Source organism: Rhea americana, unplaced genomic scaffold (assembly GCF_003343005.1).
Source record: "Rhea americana isolate MKP2758 unplaced genomic scaffold, rheAme1 scaffold_138, whole genome shotgun sequence".
NCBI lineage: Eukaryota > Metazoa > Chordata > Aves > Rheiformes > Rheidae > Rhea > Rhea americana.
Window position 1 is genome coordinate 767,173 of NW_028185461.1, and position 21,933 is coordinate 789,105.

Genomic DNA, 21,933 nt, shown 5'->3' on the forward strand with positions numbered 1-21,933 from the left:
CCACTTCTGAGCTGTAACAAATTGTATTGTCTTCTTATTTCTTTTTTCAGTTTCAGACGAAGCTTGGAATAGCTCTTCCCAGTGCAGGAAAGTTGAGAGAGGAAGTGATTATTCATTTCCAGGAACATTTGAACTAGAGCAAGCTCCTGGAAGTCTCTTTAGTGCTTGATGTCAATGTGTTTCCTCAGAATGGTGACTTCTGCGTCCAAAGGGCAGGTGAGTCTGTTTGCATCACTGCCTGATTCACAGAAGCTGCCCGGCTGCTGAGTTACTCCCTGCCGTAACTCCAGCAGTTCTCACAGAAGATGAACTGGCTCCTGCTTGGTCCATGGCAAGTTCTGCTTGGTGAACACCACAAAGCTGAGCTTCTCCTAGGTGCCTTCAGAGCATGCTACCAACCTCTGGATGTGCCAGGGACCTGGAAAACTGGCTCTGGTAAGGTAGCTGAGCTGTATATCACACCAATGAGCTTTCCCAGGGCCTTCTGCCTGCCCACTGCCCTCCTGGGTCCACAGCTGAGCCCTGTGCTTGCCAGAGCTAGGGCTACAGGAGCACACATGCTTAGACAGAGCCTTTCCCTGGCAGTGAGGCAGACAGAATGAGAAGGTGGATTGCTGCTCAGGACCAAGGGTGCAAAGCTGGCCTGAGGCCAGGAATCCTTATGAACAGATTTGGTGAATATGACTGACTACCGCCAGCTCTGCCCCAAAGAAAGTATGACCTGGTCTGGTCTGCGCGGAGGTGCAGGTTTCTGAAAGGGCACCACACTTGTCCTCATGGTGCACGGTGCTCTCGAGTCACGCAGTGCCACCACCAGGGAAACCAAGGCACARGGGGCTGGGAGCTGGAGCCCTCCCAGCTAACTCAGGACAAGCGAGCAAGACAAGTTAATTAGGAACTATGTTCCTTCTACAGTCAACAGAGTGAAACACAGCTCAACAACTCCTCTCCAAAAGTGACCAAAAGCAGGTMTTTAAGGAACTGCATGAGAACACCACACATATGAGTGATATCTCCTCTGTGTAGCTGTAGACCAGTGACTCCTTGAGCTAGGAATGGTTTCTAGGAGTGGAGATAATCTTGACAAATTTCTCTTCCTTGAACTTCTGCAGGCTGCCCTTATACATATATAAACTTTCAGTATCCTGTGTCAAGGAGTTTAACTACACATTGAATAAGGAAGAACCTCTTTTTGCTTATTCTGAACCTGCATCCTACTGGCTTCATTACTACAATCTAGTTCTTGTAGGATGGAGGCCTGGTTTTGTTGACTGCTGTCATACCTCACCCTCATGGATTCTGCCTGGGTAAAGAGTCTTAGCTGCCTTAGTGGCTCCTAAGGAGAACCATTTCTTTCAATCATCTTTCAGTTAATATCTTTCCAGAGGGTATAACAACGTTCTCAGCTCTGTTCACTGTTCCTCTCCTCTCCTTTTCTCCCTGGTTATGAAGGAGCTTATTGTCCCCCTGAGCCTCCTTTCTGCCTGTTGCCACTTTTCCAAGTCAGCAGAACTTCTGCCGCACAGGGCTGGGACATTTTGGGGTTTGGACAGCAGAAGAACTGATCTCAGCATTGAAACTTCTGAATTTTACAGGGAGGGCTCTGCCTTCTCTTTCTCTGAAGTCTCTTAATTTATGATGCTCCAGGAAATTAGTTACTGTCAATAATAAAAAAGTTCCATTGTGCTAGCTTCTGTGCTTCCTGTTTCTGGCCGGGAACAGAAGTGGAAATGCCAGAACACCACCCAGGCATAGTCCTTAGGGAAAGCTTTCTCTTATCTGGGAAATACTGGCCACTCCATGAGAGAGGCTGGTTTGGAGAGACARTCAGCCCAGATCTCCATTCCTGGTGTTGCTCTGGGTGGAATTGCTGGGTTTGGTTGAATTTGTCATTTTCYGTCTCCTCTCTTTTTTGGTGTATCCTCCCTGTCTTGCACCACCTCCTATCTCGGTGTGTTCCAGCTTCCCAGATGTTCGAGCAGCTCCCACCCTCTGCCTCCTGCTTGGGCGTTTCCCTCGTCCTTCCCTGTGCTGGGTCACAGATCCGATCGCTAAGATGTAAAAGGAGCCAGAGTTCGTGTTTATATGATCTGTATACGCTGTTTAAAATTCTGCTGCTAAATAAGATGAAGGGTTGGAGGGAGAATATATGCTGTCCCTCCTTCCCTGCTGGCTAAGCTTTYATCTTTAGCCCGAGGAAGAAGAGGGGCGCGGGAAGCGTCACTCTGCGCACACCGTTTCCTTTGGGAGCACGAGCCCTTGAGTCACCCTCAGAAGGAGGGAGSCTGGCAGGAAACGAGGCAGAATCCGTGCTTTCTGGCCCAGGATGYGTGCCGACGCTCACGGGTCCTACCCCGAGGGAGAGCAGAGCCGTCGGAGCGCTGCCCTCCAGGGAGGCAGCCCCGGCGCGGGCAGGAGGCGTGCGGGGAACGCGGTGCACGGCCCTGCCGCCGCTGGCGGGCTTTTAACCCCCCGCTCCCCTTCATGCGCAGTCGCTCCTTTGAGGCTCTCGTGGCACGAGATGCAACATTACACACTTCCCAAGCTCGTCTGCCTCTTGCCAAATGTGTTGCTCAACCCAGGCACGCTCTGTGCGTCTGCCTCCCCTTCCCATGTGCGGTYGGGTAAGGACTTACCCGAGCTTCCCATAGGGAGCCCTCGCCCACCTCCTGCAGGTGAAAAGCAGCTGCTTTTCACATGAATAGCTCTGTATGTTAGTTAGAAAATACTTCTACTTTGCCTGCCTAGCCRTTTGCCGGGGGGCTGAGCCTTCGCAGCCGTCGCACGGCCGGTGGGCACAGCTGGGGTTGATGGAGCAGGTCCAGTGTGCAGGGAGGAGGACAGGGAGGTGGGCTCTGCCCACCCCACGGCTCCCTCTGCATCCCTCACCTGGCGTGCGGCCGCCAGGGGAAGGGAAGYATGGAAAAGCCAGAGCGCATAAATCAGAGCACACAAATCCAGGGTACTGCAATGGTGAAAGAGGACTGGGAACTTGCTGAAACCCACYTAACTTGGCCTTTGCCCAGCCTGCTCCCAGACAGATACTGTCTCTTCTTTGCATGCAGTTCGTCAAAAGCAGCACACTGGAGGAATCACAAGCTGCCAAATGCTCCATGTAGAAAATATCTATGAGGTCAGCTAGTCCCTGCTTCCGCTATTGCAACACTTTTTCCTCTATGGCTCTTCAGTTTAATGTGCAGATGAGGAATTTGTCATGAAATCTGCCTCCTGCTTCAAAAATCYGCAGAATATCTATCTGCATATTTTAAAAATACACAGAGGTAAAAATAGAAAATTTAAGAGCCCTATGGGTTCAGCAGGTGATAGGCAAAAAATACCAATCRGTGTACATAGGGGATGCCCTGAGGGCAGGCCAATATGCAGGGCTGCTTTCCGCCTTCATACCCAACTCTAGCCCAGGAGTTGCAGAGATGTATTAAAAGCTTCAGCTGAGCTTTTTTGTAACAGTTAAGGCCAGCAGTGAGGATTTTAGGACCCAGTATCAGTTTCCTGTGCCAAAGGAGTTCTTGTCCTCATGTCAAAATGCGGCAGGGAAGTATATTAGCTTTGCTTCTGTGCGGATGCTCTTGTCCTACAGTGGTTTCCCAATACTACTGTTGGCCAATTCCCCTGTGTACCCAGTCCTTTAATCTTCTATTAAATTTGCCTGTCTGTAAAATTAGAATTATGTTCCCTTCTCCCGCTTGCTGCTTGATATCTGTATTTGGTTTATAAATTCCCTGGGACAGGAGGTGTCTAGATCAGTGTGATTATGATCGTGCTTGAGGCTTCAAATAATACAAATAAGGGCAGTTAAAAATGGTAAATAAAAGAGAGGTTTAGAGGTTAAAAGAGGTTAGCTCMTAGGCTTACTGATAGTAGTTCTGTATTTGCAGAAACTTTGCAGTCTCGAGATTGCTCTTCCACTGGTCAAAAGTGCTAAARATGAAATAACAGCAGCAGCATTGCAGGCAGCACCGCCCCAGTGGCCCCTCCATAAAACCAGGCGCCCGAAGTATCGCCGCGGCCGAGCCGTGGTGTCACAATGTCGGCACCGTGCATGGGGCCGGGCGCCTGCCGTGGGACCCACTGCCACCACCGCCACTGCCACCACCCCACCGCCACCGCGCGGGACCCGCCGCCGGGGCAGCACCCAGCCGGCGCGGGGGGAAGGGGCCTCCTGCAAACATCTGCCATGGCATCACCGTCCCCGCCACGGGTCACCATGAAGGTGAGATCTGGTGAGGGGGGACTGGAGCTCCTTGGTGGCTCCTCCGGCCGCACAGGAGTCAGAAAGAGGAGGGGGAGGCTCTGCCACCGCGTAGCGGGGTGCTGTACCCTCGGCTCTGCAGACGAAGCGCTTGGTTGAGCTTTTTGGACCAAGGGTGTTGTCTCCCACGGCTGGGCTCCGGCTGCTGCTCTGCCTCCRAGCAGGGCTGGGCTGCCCTGAAACTCCTTCTGGGCCTGCAGCTGCCAGACATGGTGGCTTTGGGGCCGTTTCTTGCAGGCATGGAGGGCATCTTGAAGAACGTTCTTCCCTCTTGCTGTCAAAAAGGCCGGTTTGCATGTGGAGATGCCTGGCAGAATGCCCGAGTCCTGCCCCGGTGTCCTTGGACCACCCTTGGCTCRCAGGAGCAGCAGTGATGCCCCAGATGGGTACCAGGCACTTGGGCTGCTTCCTAATGCACYGGTGCACAACACAGCATCACCAAATGAGGTTAAATCCTCCCAAAGACAGCAAGACCCCATCCGCTCCCTGAYGTCTGCTGGAGAGCAGCCGTCTGGCCACAACCCCCAGCTTTCACGTGCGCCTGAGGGACGCTCAGCACCCAAGGGGCACAGCTTGCCTTCGCCTTCCCCTTACATCTCAGCACTGCAAAGCGTAAGAAAACCCTGGGCAGATTCACTCTTTTGTCCACTTTTCTCCMGAGCATGGCGTGGGCAGCAGGAGGTCTCTGCACCATCCATGCATGGCCCTGTGCTGGGACAATTCTCCTGCAGTCACTGACACAGGACCCAGAATAAATTGGGAGACCTTAATCACCGCAGGAACGTTTAATAGCAGTGATCCTTCCCTGGCTAAAGGAGGGCTTTGATCACTGCCTGCAACCAAAAGCCATCGAGAAGACTAGACAGTATTCTTTAAAGTGACTTTTTTTCCTGTAAATGTCTCCTTCTTTCTATTCTTATTAAAGGCCACAAAATCAGCTGCCAGCCAAAGCGCCTAGGCCTAGGACTCAGGAAATTTAGGTTTGTATCCCAGAGTCTAACTAATAGATTCTGCTTAAGGCTGGGTTGAATGGAAATCCCACARAAACGCATGTGACATTTCCATGGGCCAAATGAACCAGCTGTGTCTGTGCAACAACCCTGCTGTGCCCACATGGAGCAGTTGGCTCAGTCTCCATCCCTGCCAGCTGGACTCAGAAAAATCAGAGCTTTATGGGTTTGGGAATTTCTTTTTTTGTTGTGTACCTCAAAGGCTTTTGCACATATGACATATCTGACTAACTAGGCCTGTTTGATCTCAACAGCTTAACATACGTTGCAGCTGTTAATTAAACTTCACAATCAGGTAGGAAAACAGGCATGCTTGTGGGATGATGCTAAGGATCAATCCTAGCTCCTTGGACACTCTGGCTGGTGTTGTAACCGCTGAATGTGCAGCTCCCGGGTAGCCCGTTATCCGCAGTGTCCATGGGGAAATGGTATCRTGCCATTTGGGTGATCTACTCCAGYATGTGCCTGGGGGACGGTTGCTGTTTTAGGTGTTTAACTGGGTTTAAGTATTCCATCTGTGCCCCAGGGAGGGGTACGCTCATCACACTGTGCGCACAGCGTGGGCTTCAGGGACAGAGTCRCAGGGCAGGTAGCACCGAGGTGAGCAGGGTGACTTTCCCAGGTGAGGGTGGGGAGGCTGGTGCATGCAGAGAATAGTGAAATSGTGCAAAACACTGGCACAGGAGCACGCGTAGCACTTGTGTCTGCAGTCCCAGAAAAACACACACAGGTAACAAGGGGGCAAAGAAACAGCTGGATAGACAGAYGAGGCTGTAGAAGGGCCACTCGTGAAGGCAACAGGAATGCCTGGAGCCACCTAGACTGTTTTTAGGCTTGTTTCCAAAGGAAATGAGGTCTATAGCATTGCAACTAAGTGCTTGTCTTGCCCCCTGTAGCTTATAAATCAGCTGGCTGATTCAGCTGAAACTTGTTAAAGAGGGTGAAACCCTAAAGCTATTTAAAAGCCTCCCCCAGGTGGAATGATCTGGGAATTGTGAGAGAGGGAGTAGTTGGTGGCTGCTGGCTTTGTAGCTGTCTTTAGGGGGTGAGAGGTCTGGGACAGTGAAACCTTCTGCAGGTGGGTCTGAATTACTGTCCTTTGCTTTAGCTGCTCCTTGGGGTGCTTTGCCATGGAAAAAARCACTGGGTGATGTCCAGGTTCCTGGGGAGCTATGGCAGGGTGGGAGGTACCTGGCTGGGGCAAGAACTCGGGGGACTGGGAAGTGCAAAAATAGGGATGGGGAGGGCTGGGCCTGGAAGGAGGAAAGGTGCCATAGGAAATGGGGAAGGAGAGTTGGAGAGGGGTACTAGGATGTGAAGCTTGGAAAATTATCAGTGTAAGGAGAGGGAAGAGGCAGCTACTAAGAGGGGGCAGCAAGGCTGCAAATACTAGCTGTATCCTCTAAGCACCTCCCAACTCTTGGAGTGGGTGAGACRAGGCTCCTGTGTAGGAGTCCTACACTTTATACCCTTGCTTTTGGTAGTAAAGCAAAATCGTGCTTCCTGGGTGATAGCCTGCTGGAAAACAGCATGCAACAGAGTGGAGGAATTAAACTCACTTCACTAATTGTAATTCTGGTGTTTTCTGACTCTTGAATGCGCGGCTTTGCAATCTGCGTGATGCTACTCAGAGGCAGTAAGCTCGGTGTGTGTGCGCCTGTGTAGCACCCGGGGCCAGATCCAAACCCTTTTTTCAGCCTGACTTGCATTGACTTCAATGGCTTTTTGAGCAATTTGAAGGCGCTGGTGTGTGAGGTATCAGCTGTTTTCCTGAGAGTGGCTGTAGTGTAACATCCCTATAGTAACGCAGTGTTTGTTGGCAGCAGAGCAGCTTCCTGCAATCTGCTCCCAGACTAGGGGCATCTGAGGAAGAAGGAAAAAATAGGAGAAAATGTTTTGACCACTTTTTTCTTTTTCTTTTTCTTTCTTTCTTTTTTTTTTTTTTTTTTTTTTTTTTTTTTTTTTTTTTTTAAGAGGAAAAAATGGATGCTTTTTTTAAGGGAATCTTGGAGCCTTCTGGGAGGGACATATTTGACCACTTGACGCGGATGGAGATGCCTTCTGTTAACACCTTTAAGAGCTCACTGGCAGGTAAGTGCCACTGAGGACAGCTGGCTCCACGTTGCTGGTGCTGTGCCAAGATGAAGTGAAACCTCCTCCTGATTTCCATCAAAATAGTTATTTGGAAAAAAGCACGCTGCCTTCAGGTTATCRCCTTCCTTAGATATGCACTGTAAGCATGTGCATTTCCCTCGTACTCGTTTTCCACGAAGGCTTTAGTATTCCTTATTTATRGGCTTAAATACTCCCTGGATTGACAGTGGAGCTTGACTGCTAAAATATTAGTGAACCTAAATTTTTAACTCTGCAGTGGGCAAAGCTGAGAGAATTCTGTACTGGGAACCCATGAATATGCAATACGTGAACAAGTCGGTTATGTGGATACAAAATTTAGATTTGACAGCGTGTTGGCTTGTTTTTCTCCTGCTCGCTCTGGGAGCAGACCTGGCCTCACGTGCTCCAAGGCTTGGGAGGAAACTGTCTATTTGCCCCCKGCTCTCTGATACCGAAGTCAGGAACTATTTGCTGAGGAAATGTGATTCATGCTCTGGGGTTTTCAAATATGTTGAAATTTTGTTATGGATAGATCAGCAGGAAAAAAGTGAGATTCCTTGTAATAAGTTGCTTGTCACAGGGTAGTTCCACAGGTGTACGTTCTCTCCTCAGAGGTCTTGGCAAGCGAGTGTGATTAGCGGCTACTTAGTCATTAGTGGCTAATTTCAGYCTGGGAATTCAAGTTCACCACGTGTGCAATGCTGTTCTGACTGGGGGGGGTGGTGAGGAGTGTGTGTTTGCAGCAGGTGACATTAACAGGGCTTTTTGCATTAATCAGCATGGTTTGGAGGAGAAGCCAGACCCCTGCTCCTTAGGCCTGGGTCAGTATTAGTGCACCAGGTGAGCATGGGGACTATGAAAACTCGCTTCTGCTCTGTTAAGCAGCTTGGCTTCCTGCTGCACTGTGGMAACTCAGTAGCTTCTTGGATAACTGATTTTGGCCAAAACAGTGAGATATCGCAGCAAACTGTTCAGAGGAAACATGCTCCAGCAGTGCTATGGACATGTAAGTCACCTACATGCAGGAAGCAAATATGCGAGTTAGGTGATAATTTTTTTGCTGTTCCATTTCCCTAGATCTCTTCTACCTTTTTGCTGTTACATGTATTTTACTGTCTGGTTAATCACTAATGATTAATTGTTCCTGGGTGCAGTTTTTAACCTGGGTGGTGCGAAGGTGCCTTAGAGCAGCCTCTGTGACCGCATACCTCGCTGTAGGCTTGATGTGTGGGGCAGCTGCTCTTGCAGCTCCCAGGGTGTCTGGTGCTGCAGGGGACCCGAGCACGATCCCTCACTGTGCTTTTGTGGGACATCTGATGGATCAGCAGCTGTCCTGCTCTCAGGACYCTCCTGCAAGGTTTTCTTTCTCTAGGGACTACAAATCGCTTGCATGAGGGTGATCTCTTAGGGGATGCATGTGCTGCCTTGAGCGTAAAAGCAGGGCTACTGTCCCGGGTAGAGGAAGGTGAGTTGCAGAGGAAGGATACTGCCAGCTGGAGAAGTTGATATTTTGGATAAAAGCTTAGGAATTATTTTCACTGSTCCCAGGGGTAAAAGCTATGCATGGGTGCTTTATACAGCTTTGCTCTTTAATTGCTTCATAAATAGTCATAAATGTTTCTTTTGTATGTGTCTGAAACACTTCAGTGCTGTACCAAGAAAAAAAATTGTGAAAAAGGTTCAGCTCCTCCCCTGGTTTTCATCTTTATGCAAAGCTAGGAGCTTGGTTCAGCTCCTTTGTGTCTTGGTCAAGACAAGCTCATCTGCCACCTCTGGAATAGATAAATGAGGAGGGCAAGTTCCTTGAGGAGAGCAGGAATCACCTCTCAGGTGCTTGCTGGTGGCTTTCCAGGGTTGCAGGTGACAYGCACCCAGGAGGTGGGATGTGTCCTGGCTCTGTATGTGCCTGGTCAGCCTCCAAAAGGGTCACGATCCAAGCCCAGCCCTGCCGGGAGGTGCCTGAGTTTCTTCCCAAMCCGGCTCTGGAGCATGGCAGCTTTTTTCCAATGGAGCAGGGTCAAACTGGCAAATCCTGCAGACCCAAATCAGTCATTAGGGTGTCCCTACCATGCACCAGGCCCTGCAGTGTGAGCYATCGTGTCCTGAGCCATCCATAAGGGGCTCAAAATTCACTTTGAGGCAGTGCAAGTCATCCTCCTTCCACAGTTGCTTCCAGATGYGACTTATCGCATGCAGGTGTGGCGGACTGGAGCTCCTCTGCTGTACTGGTCTCTGTCGTAGTGAAGGGAGCAGGTTTTGGGTCACCATGCTTTGTATGAGACTACATGTGACTCCAGCCCCTTAGGGCTGGGGCCAGCTCTCCTGCTGCAAAGGCCGGGCTGTCTGGTATCCAAGCAGCTTCCTGAGGTGCAGTCATGCTCCAGATGTGGTGAGGTGGGTGGGAGTGTTTCCCTGCTGACCACTTATCTTTCTTGGTTTGTTGAGCCCCATGCATGTATATCAGCCTGCAGATGTTTCTGCTGCCACCCGGGTGGAAGAGGTTAGAACAACACTGCCCGCAGTGCGGGCACTGCAGAAGTGCCACCGCAGAGAAAGGATGCCCTTAAAAGCCAGTGGCGCTGCTGGACTTTACTCAGCGAGGTTGAACACTGCAGCCTTGCTTTGTAGGCAGGAATCACAGCTGCTCCGCTTGTTCTGCAACTCGCTGTTTCTCAGCAGGTGAGGGGTGTTTCTGGGGGAGCTGCTTTCTGCYGCACCTCCGCTGCGTTTTGCCAGGGTCACCGGTCGGCAGCGTTTGGAGAGGCATGTGGCTCATCCTGTATGAAGACATAGATGTATATGTTCCGAACTTGGAGTCCGGCCCAGGGGATCATAGAAAGCAGATGTTGTCGGAACAGTGACCCTGTGGCTGAGCACTGGGCCTTGGCTGCCAGCATCCTGATCTTCGCTTCCCTCCGGGCTCCTGCGCCTTTGCGGTCTGCTCTTGCCAGAGCTGGAATTAACCCAAGCTTCAGGGGCTTGGGTGGGTTCAGCCCAGCCCYGATGGGCTCATCGGGGAGTACTGAAAGGAGTACCCATTCACTTAGAGCTCGTTTAACAGGATTTCTGGGTCTATTTTGCTGCTGTAGCAGAACAGAAGCATGATCAAGAAATTGAGATGCTCTGATTTTCTTCCCTTCCCCCCCCCCCCCAAAAAAAAAAAAATAAAAAAAAGCTTAACTAAGGTAGCCTGGGGACTGTTTGTCATCTGGAGTGCAGAGCACTCTTCTGAGGATCTGTCCTGCCGCACTGGGCCCTTTCCTACTCACCCCTTAAACAGCTTGTGCATTTGGAAGTGCCGTTAATAACATGATTTCTCCTCAGCCTGAATTTTGCTTCCTCAAAGCTGTTTCCACAGAGCTTGAGTGGGTTGWCTTGTCTGCTCAGACCTTTCAAAGAGTGTGTTAGCATCTGTTGCAGCATTAAAAGTTCTCCTATTTGAGAAGAGATTCAYCTGGAGTATAAAAACTGAAATTATATATCTTCTCTCATATTTTGAAGATACCAGAGAAGTGGTAATAACCAGCTGGCTTGTGCCTCATGAGCTGCTGGCTCCCAGAGCATCCATCCTCAATGATGGACCTGTTTGGTCAATTAGGCTCCCACATTTGCTGTTTCTGAGCTTGCTGGCACATGTGGAAGTAAATTGAAACCTGGCCGCTGCATCAAGGTTTCCAGATGGGACTATGTGGGGAGTGTTCTGCTCTGGAWCAGATGGGGATGAGTTTCTGCAGGATGTGTGTTGTGCTGGAAAATCTCAGAGCACCTGTTGAAGAGGTGAAGAATGCTACACAGTTGATAYTGCAGGCAGCTGATGTTTTACTGTGTGCTGAGAGCCTACCTRTCTACTGCTGTCTTTGGCACCAGATCTGGACTTTAGCAAACTGAGATTGGATTGGTTCAACTTGTCTAGCAATATTTCACTGTGCTGGGCCTGAGAATTCTAGTGCTTTCAYGGGACTTGGGACAGATGTCTGCTATCTGGATTTAGGAGTAACCTTTGGTCTGTCTCCACTTACTCTATAAAGCTGGGTTAAAAACTGAGACTTTGGGCAAAATYTTGATCTGCTTGAACTCCAAACTCAAAGAAAAGCACAGATGGGCAGAATCTTTGCCTGGACTCCACAGATGTTTCCCAACTCCCACTGGTGATGGAACAGGGGATATCTGCTTTTCCTCCTACTCCACTGTCCCTTTGTTCATGGCTAATGAGTGCTGTTCAGCATGACACCCAAGCAGAGAGGGCAATACATTGCTCAAAAGTGTGGAACTGAGCCYCGATTAAGATCTGTTAAGCACTTTGCAGCAGTTTGAGCTGCAGCATAGCACTGGGTGCTCCTGCAGTGTTACGTATGCACGGTGCATAGTGACCCTGCAGCGCACAAGTCAGTGGTACCTGATTTTGCTGGCACATTTGAGCATCTACCTGTGCTGAGGTTCTCTGATATGGGAGAGCAGCCCATGCTGGCTGGTGGGTGCACTGGCCTTTTGAGTCTGCCTTTGCTCCTTGACCTCAGGTACAGAGATAACAGGAGGAGGAGCTGCAAAAATTGGTCAAAGAAAGCTTTGCCTCCCAAAAGCCAGGAGACTAAGTGGCTCTGAGTGKAGGGGGACCTCAAGCATGTTTGCAGCACAGCTCTGATCCCCACCACAAACTTACTGAGCTGGAGGCAGCACTGGTGCAGGGCTCCCAGCAGCCCAGAGGGCTTCTCACGCTGACTCTGAATGCTGGTCCCTGAGTCTGTCTTCAGTGTGCTAAACTCTTCCAGACTTCTGGCTCCATGCTGCAGCTCGGCTGGTTCAACGAAACAGCAGACAGAGGTGTCTGTGCAAGCTGCAGGTTTACTGCAGTCTCTTTCTCTGAATGGAACAAATTTGGGATTCATTTTATCCTGTCTTGTGTAGAAGTACCGTCTACTGTTAAAGGATTTCAGAGTGTATGGCTGAAGACAGRATAGGAAAAAAATGCTGTAGAAGAGGTATCAGTCTTTACTGGAGGAGGGGGACTTTCCTTTTGGAGCAAGGAGCAGTATTGTGAAAAACACTGRAGAGGACACTGCAGTGAGTTGGACCTTTCATGCTATAAGCCATACATGTAACTGGAATGACTTTAGTCCTGGCGGCCTTTTYCAGGACAGATCAAGAAAACTAATTGGCTTCAAACTTTTTGTCCCCTTCCCCCTCCTGCTCCCCCCCCCCCCCCAAAAAAAAAAAAAAAAATTTGGATTGTCTGAACTCCAGGGATGGATTTGGAGAGTTGAATGTGTCCCTTATTTAGGGTTAAGTCCTAGAGGTGACAAAATGAATGTAACCACAGGTCAGGAGAGTACTGGAACAGGTTGCCCAGGGAGGTTGTGGAGTCTMCTTCTCTGGAGATATTCAAGGCCCGCCTGGATGCCATCCTGCCTAACRTGCTCTAGGTGACCCTGCTTGAGCAGGGGGGTTGGACTAGATGATCTCCAGAGGTCYCTTCCAACCCTACCCGTTCTGTGACTTCAATCTGGAAACCCTGGCCAGTACCTCTGAGAGAGATTGACTTCACTAAGCATCAAGCTCTTATATTCTGAAACCCAGGCCCTGGATGTCTTGGCGTTGGGAACACAACACCATTTTGGATGTAGTGGCCTGTATTTTAATTTGAGGATGCTTCTCTGGAATCAACCTGCTTTACTGGGTATGTTTCTTCTCAAACACTCTTCCTRCCAGTTCAGGGACAGTGCAGCCTTGTGAGGCATTTGCTATAGCAACTGCTAGGTTTTGTTTTTGGCTTCTCTTTTACTGTGCACCCTTAAGAAGATTATATCTTCTGTTGACTCTCACATTTGTATCTTATGAAGTGGAAATAATAGTGCTTCCTAGCAAGCAGAGGATGTTGGAGGCTGAACAGACCATTGCAGAGCACTGCAATTCTGAGGGAAAGCTGCACAATTCAAAGTAATATTTTGTTGTTCACAGATTAAGAAAAACAGTGCTGCAAGGGATTCTTGCAAGGGATTCTTTCAGCAATGAGTACTTTTCCTTTAAAAAAAAAAAAAAAAGTTTTACTGATGTCCAGGGGTCTCCTGTATTGGTTTTACATGGAAACCATAACATAAATGTTTCCTTGCAGGAGTGTATGAAGTGTTCAGGAAACTTTCAAGCAAATATCATGGGAATATCTGTTTAACTGAATGCTGGGTGTGGAAGCATCACTGATAGCATGTACATCCTATTGGGACCTCTGTGTCCTGTCTGAGCAGCAGGTCAGTGGCCCTTGTGAAACCTGCCTGGTTCAGGGCTGAGTCCTGCTAGTGGTGTGGTCTGCCCACCAAGAAATGTCTTCATAAACTGTTTAAGTTTCCCTTGCAATTGTCCTAGAAATCATCACAAACCTGTTTGTAGGTGGTTCCTCTCTCAATGTGCTGTTCTTAGCCAGCTCTATCTGCTCATCCTCCAAGTCTGGGTGCATGTAGGGGTGCATGAGCTCTATTCCTGACCTCCCATCTTGCCTAGATCCATCTCCTATAAGCTTCATATTTGATGTTTCTCTATTACCCTCCCACTGATATGTTTCCACAACTTTCAGAAAGTTGCTGCTGTCTAAAGGTTGTAGAAAGGTTACTTTACAGCTAGTAGACTTTGTAGAGGAGGCATGCTTTAACTGCTCACTTGGATGCACCGAATATCTTGGTTGTGATTCACAGAGGCCTTTGAATRTGTCTTCGGAATTAGCAATGTTCTTCATGCTCTTCTGCTCAAGSAATCTGCCTAACCTTTGGCTAGTGATTGAATGTTGAGTAGCATTACATGAGCAAGAACCTCCCTAAAAGCTTTATTGTGCATCACTAACATTGTGGGGTATTTAGTTGTTAACTTTGCAGGAGCAGTGTCAAGGTTTTATGTGCTTTGAGTWTGTTTGTAGAGATCAAAGCTGTAAAGCAGGAAAGGCTTGATCCTCAGAGCTGGCCTCTAAGCAAGGCTCTGTTAAAAGCTAGGGCTGCTCCCTGCAGGAGAGCAGAGAACCCACTGGATGCTAGAGGAGTCTTGATTCACAGCAAATCCACCGGTTTGTGGTTCTGTGGGCATAGTTAGCAACCAAAAGCAAGAAAAATATAAGGAGTGCAAGTCACCCTTGTACCCCCGGTTTGGCTTTTCATGGCTATATAGGATTCACAGTAATAGGTGCTTTTTTCTCTTGATGTAGTCTAGGAATGGAGAGAATTTCCTGTGCAGAGCAGAACTCTTGGTTGACAGAAAAATATCAGAGATGGTAGATATGTCAACACTTATACGATCCCTTTCATTGAGTGGTCCAATTTGCTTGTTGGTCAAAGCAGTTAAACCTTGTTAAAACTGAATTTCCGGGCCTGGATTGCGAAGGGAAGGTTCACTTAGAGTGACTGCGTAGACTCAAAAGCTGCTTTGGGTTTTTTTCTTTTCTGCACTCATGTGCTGTTCTTGATGAATGTACATGCCTGTATTAAAAAACAAAACCCAAACRCTTTTCCTCGGTATGCATCATCCATCTGCTTTGCTCAGGCCAAGGTCTGCTAACAAGAAAGCTTGTCATCAAGAGGCCTTTTCAACTGACCTCTTTCACTCAGGCCTTTCAAGAGGCTCCCAAGAAGACATGAAACCAATACAACTCAGCAGCCACAACTAGTTGAGGGATTTTCTTTCCTGTGCTTGTTGAAGCAGCAGTCTGCACAAGAGGATAAATATTTTACAGAAGCATCACAGCTTCCAGGAGGGAGAAGCAGGGAGGCTACAGTGGTWTATACAGGAGAACGAAAACAAATGCAAGAACTTGCTGCAGCTAAACCACTTCAGAAAGYCTTTTGAGTAAATAAGCGTGGCAGTCCAGGTGGATAAGCAAGCAAAAGCCTTCAGCCTACAGAAGAGGCTTYGCCACTCAAACACAGGCCCCTTCCTGAGTTATATTTGGTGGCACATGTATGATTTCCTYTTCTGCCTGTCTCATTGTTCTCTATTCTTGTTTGTTGATTAAAAGCGACAGACCCGCGAGCTCTGTCCCGGGTCATCCTGGGTTTCCGAAGGGCGGGCCAGGGGAATGTTCTCTTCCCCTGGGAAGATTAATTGTCCAAACTGGGTATTTCTGTTCTCAAGGCTAATTTCGCTGGATACTGAACATTCCCGCCTTGCATTTCTAGGGTGGCAGGCGGGCGTCACGGCCTTGCAGCATCTTCCTGCTAAAAATGGATGCTATTTCAGCCGCCTGGCTCACGCTGCATGCTGCATCCAGGACAGCTCTTGGCGAGGAACATGCGTGTGCGTGCGCACACCCTGCTTTTAACGAAAGGCATCTCTGGGGAATGTGAGGCGTGTCACTGTGTGCTGGACTTACATAGCATGCACGTTTAAGGTAACTGGATGGTGAGATGAGCTGGTTCATCAACTCGTGCTCCATTTCAAAGAGCCAGGTTGCTCATTAAGGGCTAGTTTCTGAAATACTGGCACGTACTTTGTAACCCTGGATCCCCTGAAGCCAAAATCAGAACTTTGACATCACTGGAGCAAAGATTTGACATATAAAGCACACTGCTGGCCTGGAGCCTTGGATGTATTTGGGAATACAACTCTTCTGTGAGTCTCCAGCTGGAGTCAAATGCTGYTCAGTGGGAGGCAGTCAGGGGCCACCTGAAATTACAGCCAAGAGCAAAGACACATCAGGACTTGTGTGGGCTGACAGTGTCCTGTGGTAGATGCACCATGCGTGATGCATGGCGTCACATCTTGTGAAGTTGGCAAAGCACCCTGATTGCTGATTGGTAGAGCTGGCTGGGAGATGATTCCCTTTAAGAAGGAGAGTTTCATGATGAAATGAAAGCAAACTGTGTGTTTTTTTTTCCTCTGCTTTGGGAGACTTTTTAACTAAAAGGACCAAATTTTCTGTTTTTCTGGCTGATGAGGTTTTTGATGCATGGTGGTGAACACTTTCCAATTGGAGTCTTTCCTTTTGACAAAAAGACAACAGCTTTGGTGAAAACAAATAATCTTCCAGCAAAATAGCTTCCAGATGAAACTTTTTCCTCTTCCAACTGATTTTTTTTTCTTAGCTGGCACTGCTTATCACTGCTGTTGAGATTGGTTGCTGTTCCGAATGCTTTTGAATAGTCTGTTTTGCATGAAGTCCTGCCTAATGTTTGAAGGGTGGAATTGTTGGATTTGGATTTTTCCCTTCATCTTCAGGGTTAGTGCTCTTTTTAAGGAGTTTGAGGTACCCTACTATGATCYTGTGTTTATGTGGTCTCAGAGGTATGAAAATGTTTTGTTACATGTGCGCTCTGAAATCTTCAGTATGTGCAAGCATTAAAATGGCAAAGTATAGACAAGTCTTCCTTATGGACTCAGATGACTAAATCTAGAAACTGAGCTGCTTTTTTTTTTTGCCTAGGTTGTGTGACTGAGAGCTGATGACTGGATGTGCCATGAATCAAGTTGGTTTTTTTGACTAGACTAAATATTCTTCCTTCCCTTTCATGAAGCAAAAAGTCATTTCCATCCTTGGAATTATTCAAAAACTGGACATGATCCTGAGCAACCTGCCCTAGCTGACCYTGTTTGAACAAGGGGTTGGACCAGCTGATCTCCAACAGTGTGTGAAATCTAAGTGCTTCTACACTAGTGAAAATGAGGCCATGTGCTTTGAGATTCAAGGTTGGCCTGTGAAAGGAAAATATTAGAAAYCACAGAGGGTTAAGTTTTCGCTTAGTAAAATTCCTTTTGCCCACTGCTAGAGATAGTGACTTGCAAGCATAGAAGCTTCTGGCTATTTCCAGAAAAGTCTGGGAAATAGCAAACTTTTGCAGCAAGATTGAGGTGTCCTGTGGAGACTGGAGTCTGTAGGCTGAACACAATCTTTGCTCCAATGAACTTGCTGACTAGACTACGCAGAACTGCAGAGGAAAGTTTGCCTTCATCTTCTCACCAAGAGGACTAAAGGCATGGAGAAGTTGAATTTTCTGACTTTTCCAGTCTTGCAGAACTCCATGGGAGAGAAGATCCATCCCTTGCTCATCACCTGATAGAAACTCCTTAGCTACAAGAGGGTCCTTCCTCTCTGAGATGTTTGTGTCAAAATGCCTCTGACCAGAAGACTGTCTCTTTATAGCTGGTTTGTGTGCTGCACTTCAGCCTACCTTTTTGGTGCAGGACCCTGGAGCGTGAAATGCCTGCTAGAGATGACCGCTGCCAACAATGAGACAGCCTGGACTTGCCAATGGGTCACCACAAACTCTTCTGTTTGATCTGGCTGAGTCTGCAAACCTGCCTTGCCCTGGACTTGTCCTGACTCAGCCCAGCTGCATTCCACATCATGCTCCTGCATCATGCTCTCTGCAACCTGTGGCTAGCGCTGCAATAGGGTGCAGAGCAACCTGGATGGAAGTGTTTGCTTAAGAACAACATAGCCTTTCCCAGAGCCAGTCAGGGTCTCTCTGGGTGCTCCAGAGACTTGTGCTACTTTGGTGTTGTCAGGAGCTGTAGGATCTGAAGCATGTTGGYTTCAGACTGGAGATTGTATTTGAACCAAGAACCAGTTTTTCCTCCACGTGGTTGGTAACTCTGGTCTCAGGAGTGGATGTTGCTCAGTATTTCACCTCAAATTAAATCCAGATTCCCYCTTTTCTGCTTTCTCACCCATGAGGTGGGGCTGTCTGATCATCCTGGTCATCTTAGCTCTTGTTCCAGCTGTGAATCAGACCAGGATGCTGGGTGAGACAGTAGATGCTTTCTGATTTAACTTTAGATCCAAAATTTATAGCTTTGCATGCAAGCTGAGAAACCATTYAGAGTTAAGGTTTAGGATGTCAACAGAAGTGGATATTAGACGGTTTCTCCAGCAGCAACTTGGAAGCTGTTAGTATGAACGTGCTGGGGCGATGTTTGAATTTCCACTGAACCATTCAGTGTCCTGTTTTAAGCTCTTCTCATCAACTTCTGTTTGAAACTTCTGTTTGAATGATCTAGCCAGTGTGGGGAGCTTGGCAAAGGTTATCAAGCCAAATTTAAAGTCTGGGTGCGAGCCATCCTGGGAAACTCATGCCATCCTTTCTATTTTTGTTTAGATTACTACACAGGGGAAATATTTRGCTTCTCTGAATAATATACTACTACTCTGTGAAACAGTGCTAGGATTACAGATGAWAAAATAGGGAGGGAAGGTGCAGGGAGGGGGGGAGAGTGAGCCCAGAGCATCTTTCTGGTTCCTGTGGGATGCAGGAACRGTCACACTTATCTGTTTGTTTCCTTGTAGAAATAACACACTTGCCAAGTCACCAACTCTCAAGCTAATGTTATAGCTGTTTTATACGACAAAGTTAGAATTCAATATYTTGGGTGGACACCTTGGAATCACTGCGTACTTTTGTGCTATGCTTCTCTTCTGTGAAAGATGCATGTTCCCATCCAGGAGATGTGGGTTTTTTTGGAACTATGCTCTGAACTTAATTGGCCAGATAGAGCTAATTTTGGTGTTAGGTAAACTGAATGAGGCTCAGTATAAATTACTCCCAGGCAGTTTGTGTTGGCTGACAGCAGAATCTTGCTTATCACGTGAAGTTCACTGCTGAGGCAATAGCACAGTAATTAAGGTAAAACAAATATTAATTYGAAGCTGTGCCTGTAACTTGAATTACATACTTCTACTTTTGATCCAAGATTAGACTTAAAAACCTTGTGTTTAATTTGTGCTGTGTTAGTCTGATGGCAGCTGGTCTTGTGGACTGAGCATGAGCCAGATCTTCCACTGTTGTAAAGCTCTGGCTTGATTAATGCATCACTGATTTACTCTGGCTGAGGATCTGGTCAAAGTTTCCCTGCCATGTTGCCATGAACTCTGTTGTTCCAGCATTTGCTGAAGATGTGGCTTGACAACCAAATGGTAAGGCTGTCTTGGGGAGGCCGCGAGGAGGTAGATGCTCCTTTCCTTTCTGTAGGTGACTGTTTTTATTTCTCTGGGTGTTATGGAGAAGGTCCTTTACCAAGAGGTCAGGTATGCACCTGGATCTGAATTTTTGTTTTGTTTCGGCATCTCCTCGTACCTAAGCCTGTGTATTAGATGTGGGACAGAATGCCTGAGGCAGACACGTCCTGCCTTCCCTGTAACTGAAAAATGGTGTGTTGTGGTGTATGACACATGCAAAGGGATAGTGCATGCAAGTGACTCCAGCAAAGAAAGCACCAGCACAACAAGGACCTTCAGAAGGGGACAGTATGCCATGCTCYCACATACCCACGGCTAGCTGCTGTTCTCCACAGCAACTATTTCATTGCTCCTATTTGCTACTTGAGAAGTAAAGATAGGCATAACTAGAGATGACATCTGAGTCCTTCCTTATACAATGTGACTGCTTTCAAGACAGTTTCTTTCTAGCCTCTGCAAAGCCATACTTCACAAGATCATTACCAACTCTGGAGCTTGCTAGCATTCTTCTGGAACCAGATCTGAGCTRCATCTTAATGAGAGTATTCAGCCCAGTATCAACTTTGAGCTAAGCCTCAGGTTAGCGGAAGCATTAGCCAGAAGTTGTCTTCCCCACAGTATGTCCCAAACTCCAATTCAGCTGTAAAGARTAAATGTGCAGCTTTTTTGGAGCTGATGGATCACTTGGTGCAATGGGGGTTTGGAATGCAACCCTGTGCGAGTGCTGTTGGGTGTTGAAACCAAATGGGTTGCTGCTGAATGTTTTGGCAGTAGCAATTGACTGAGACTCTAGCCTTGAGAACCACCTGGAAGGTGCCAACCTTGCCTGTGGTTTAGTTTTGCTTTGTGACTTGGTTGAGTTTTGTCTCTTTCTGTCCCTGTTCATGAGTGTGGACAGAGGGCAAGYGGTACGTTATGAGGGGGAAGCCCTTGCTGAGAAAACTCTTCTTTCCTCATGTTTAAGTGCTTAACCTGAGCACAGTGCCTTTACAGAGCTTTTCTGCTGTGGGAATATCATGAACTTTTGACTCTTTCTGACTAATACTTAAAGCTTCTATCCCTCCCTGCCTGCCCTGCCAGCCTGGTTTGTCTCTTCGTTAGTTTTCATGATTTCATCTGATCCCAAATCCAGCCCTCCCTGCATGCAGAGTAACCATGGTGCGTTTTAACTACTAGCACTGGGGTGTGGCATATTATGTGTTTTGGTTTTGTGCTCATATGAGTATTGGAGGCATTGAGAGCAGTGACAGGATGTCCGAGAGGGCAGGGGAGGGCAATGCAAGTGACTACATTGCTGAAGAGCTCAGTTGCTTAAATAACAGGGCTGGCAGTAGAGACAGTGGGCAGCATTTAGCTCCTACTGCTTGCAGATGGGTCATCTCAAGAGGTAGCTGCCCCATAAGCCTTTTTCTCTTCATGCTCCCGGCTCTGTGAAGCAAACTCCATGTGACTGTGCTTCTTGTGGAAAAGGAGCCCTGAACTGCACATACTCCTCATGCAGAAGGAGAGTTGAAAGCTTCTGGGGAATGTAGGAGAAATGCACCATTTGCTGTAAACACACAAAACTGGTTTTGTTGCACTTATTTCCTCTGAGTTGAAGACTATGTCTACACTGAGCATCTATCAGATGTTCTATTGAATATCTATCAGCAGATAGAGCTCAGCTAGCTTTGTTTTAGCTAACTCAGCACAGCTGGCTACATGGGTGTGACAGCAGGAAGCTTGATGTGGGTTGGCTTTCAGAGTATTTCCTGGATGAGGCTTGCAGCCTGCCATGGAGCTGTGCTGTTAACTGGAGATCTTCACAGAATGGTTGAGGTTAGAAAGGACCTCTGGAGATCACCTAGTCCAACTCTCCTGGCTCAGGTAGAGTCACCTAGAGCACTTTGCCCAAAACTCTACCCGGATGACTTTTAAACATATCCAAGGATGGAGACTTCAAAACATCTCTGGACAACTTGTTCCAGTGCTCTGTTACCCTCACAGTGAAGATTATATATGTATGTGTGTGTATATATGTGTATATATGTGTATATATATATATTCAGATGGAACTTGTGTTTTGGTTTGTGTCCATTACCTCTCATCCTAGTGCTGGATACCACTGAGAAGAGTCTTTACACCCTCCCTTCAGATATTTGTAAGCATAGATAAGATCCCTCATCAGCCTTCTCTTCTCCAGGCTGAACAATCACATCCCTGTCAACCTTTGTCATATGAGAGAAGCTCCAGTCCCTTAATTTTCTTAGCCTTTCACTGGACTGTCTCCAGTAGCTCCATCTTTCTTTTGTACTGAAGAGCCCAAAACTGGACATAGTACTCCAGAAGTGGCTTTACTAGAGCTGAGTAGAGGGAAAAGATCACTTTCCTCAACCTGTCGGTGATGTTCTCCCTAATGCAACCAAGGATACTATTGGCCTTTGTACTTGGGCTCAGGGTCAACTTGTCCATTAGTGCTTCCAGATCATTTTCTGCAGAGCTACTTTCCAGCAGGTCATCTTCCACCCTGTATTGGTGCATGGATTTGTTCCTCCCTCTTGCACAGAAGTTGTGCTCAGGACAGGCATCACAACCTGGACAGGACCCAATGCTTTTTTTTTTTTTTTTTTTTTTTT

General features: G+C 47.7%; 1 protein-coding gene across 1 annotated transcript in view; it reads left to right on the forward strand.

The window, feature by feature from the left end:
• Positions 1 to 7,303: 7,303 nt before the first annotated feature.
• Positions 7,304 to 21,933, forward strand: part of TEKT3 (tektin 3) — a 100,372-nt gene continuing 85,742 nt past the window's right edge. The window contains exon 1 of the mRNA XM_085298311.1: positions 7,304 to 7,371. The gene's annotated coding sequence lies outside the window, so the exon portion shown is untranslated. The remainder of the gene's footprint in view (positions 7,372 to 21,933) is intronic.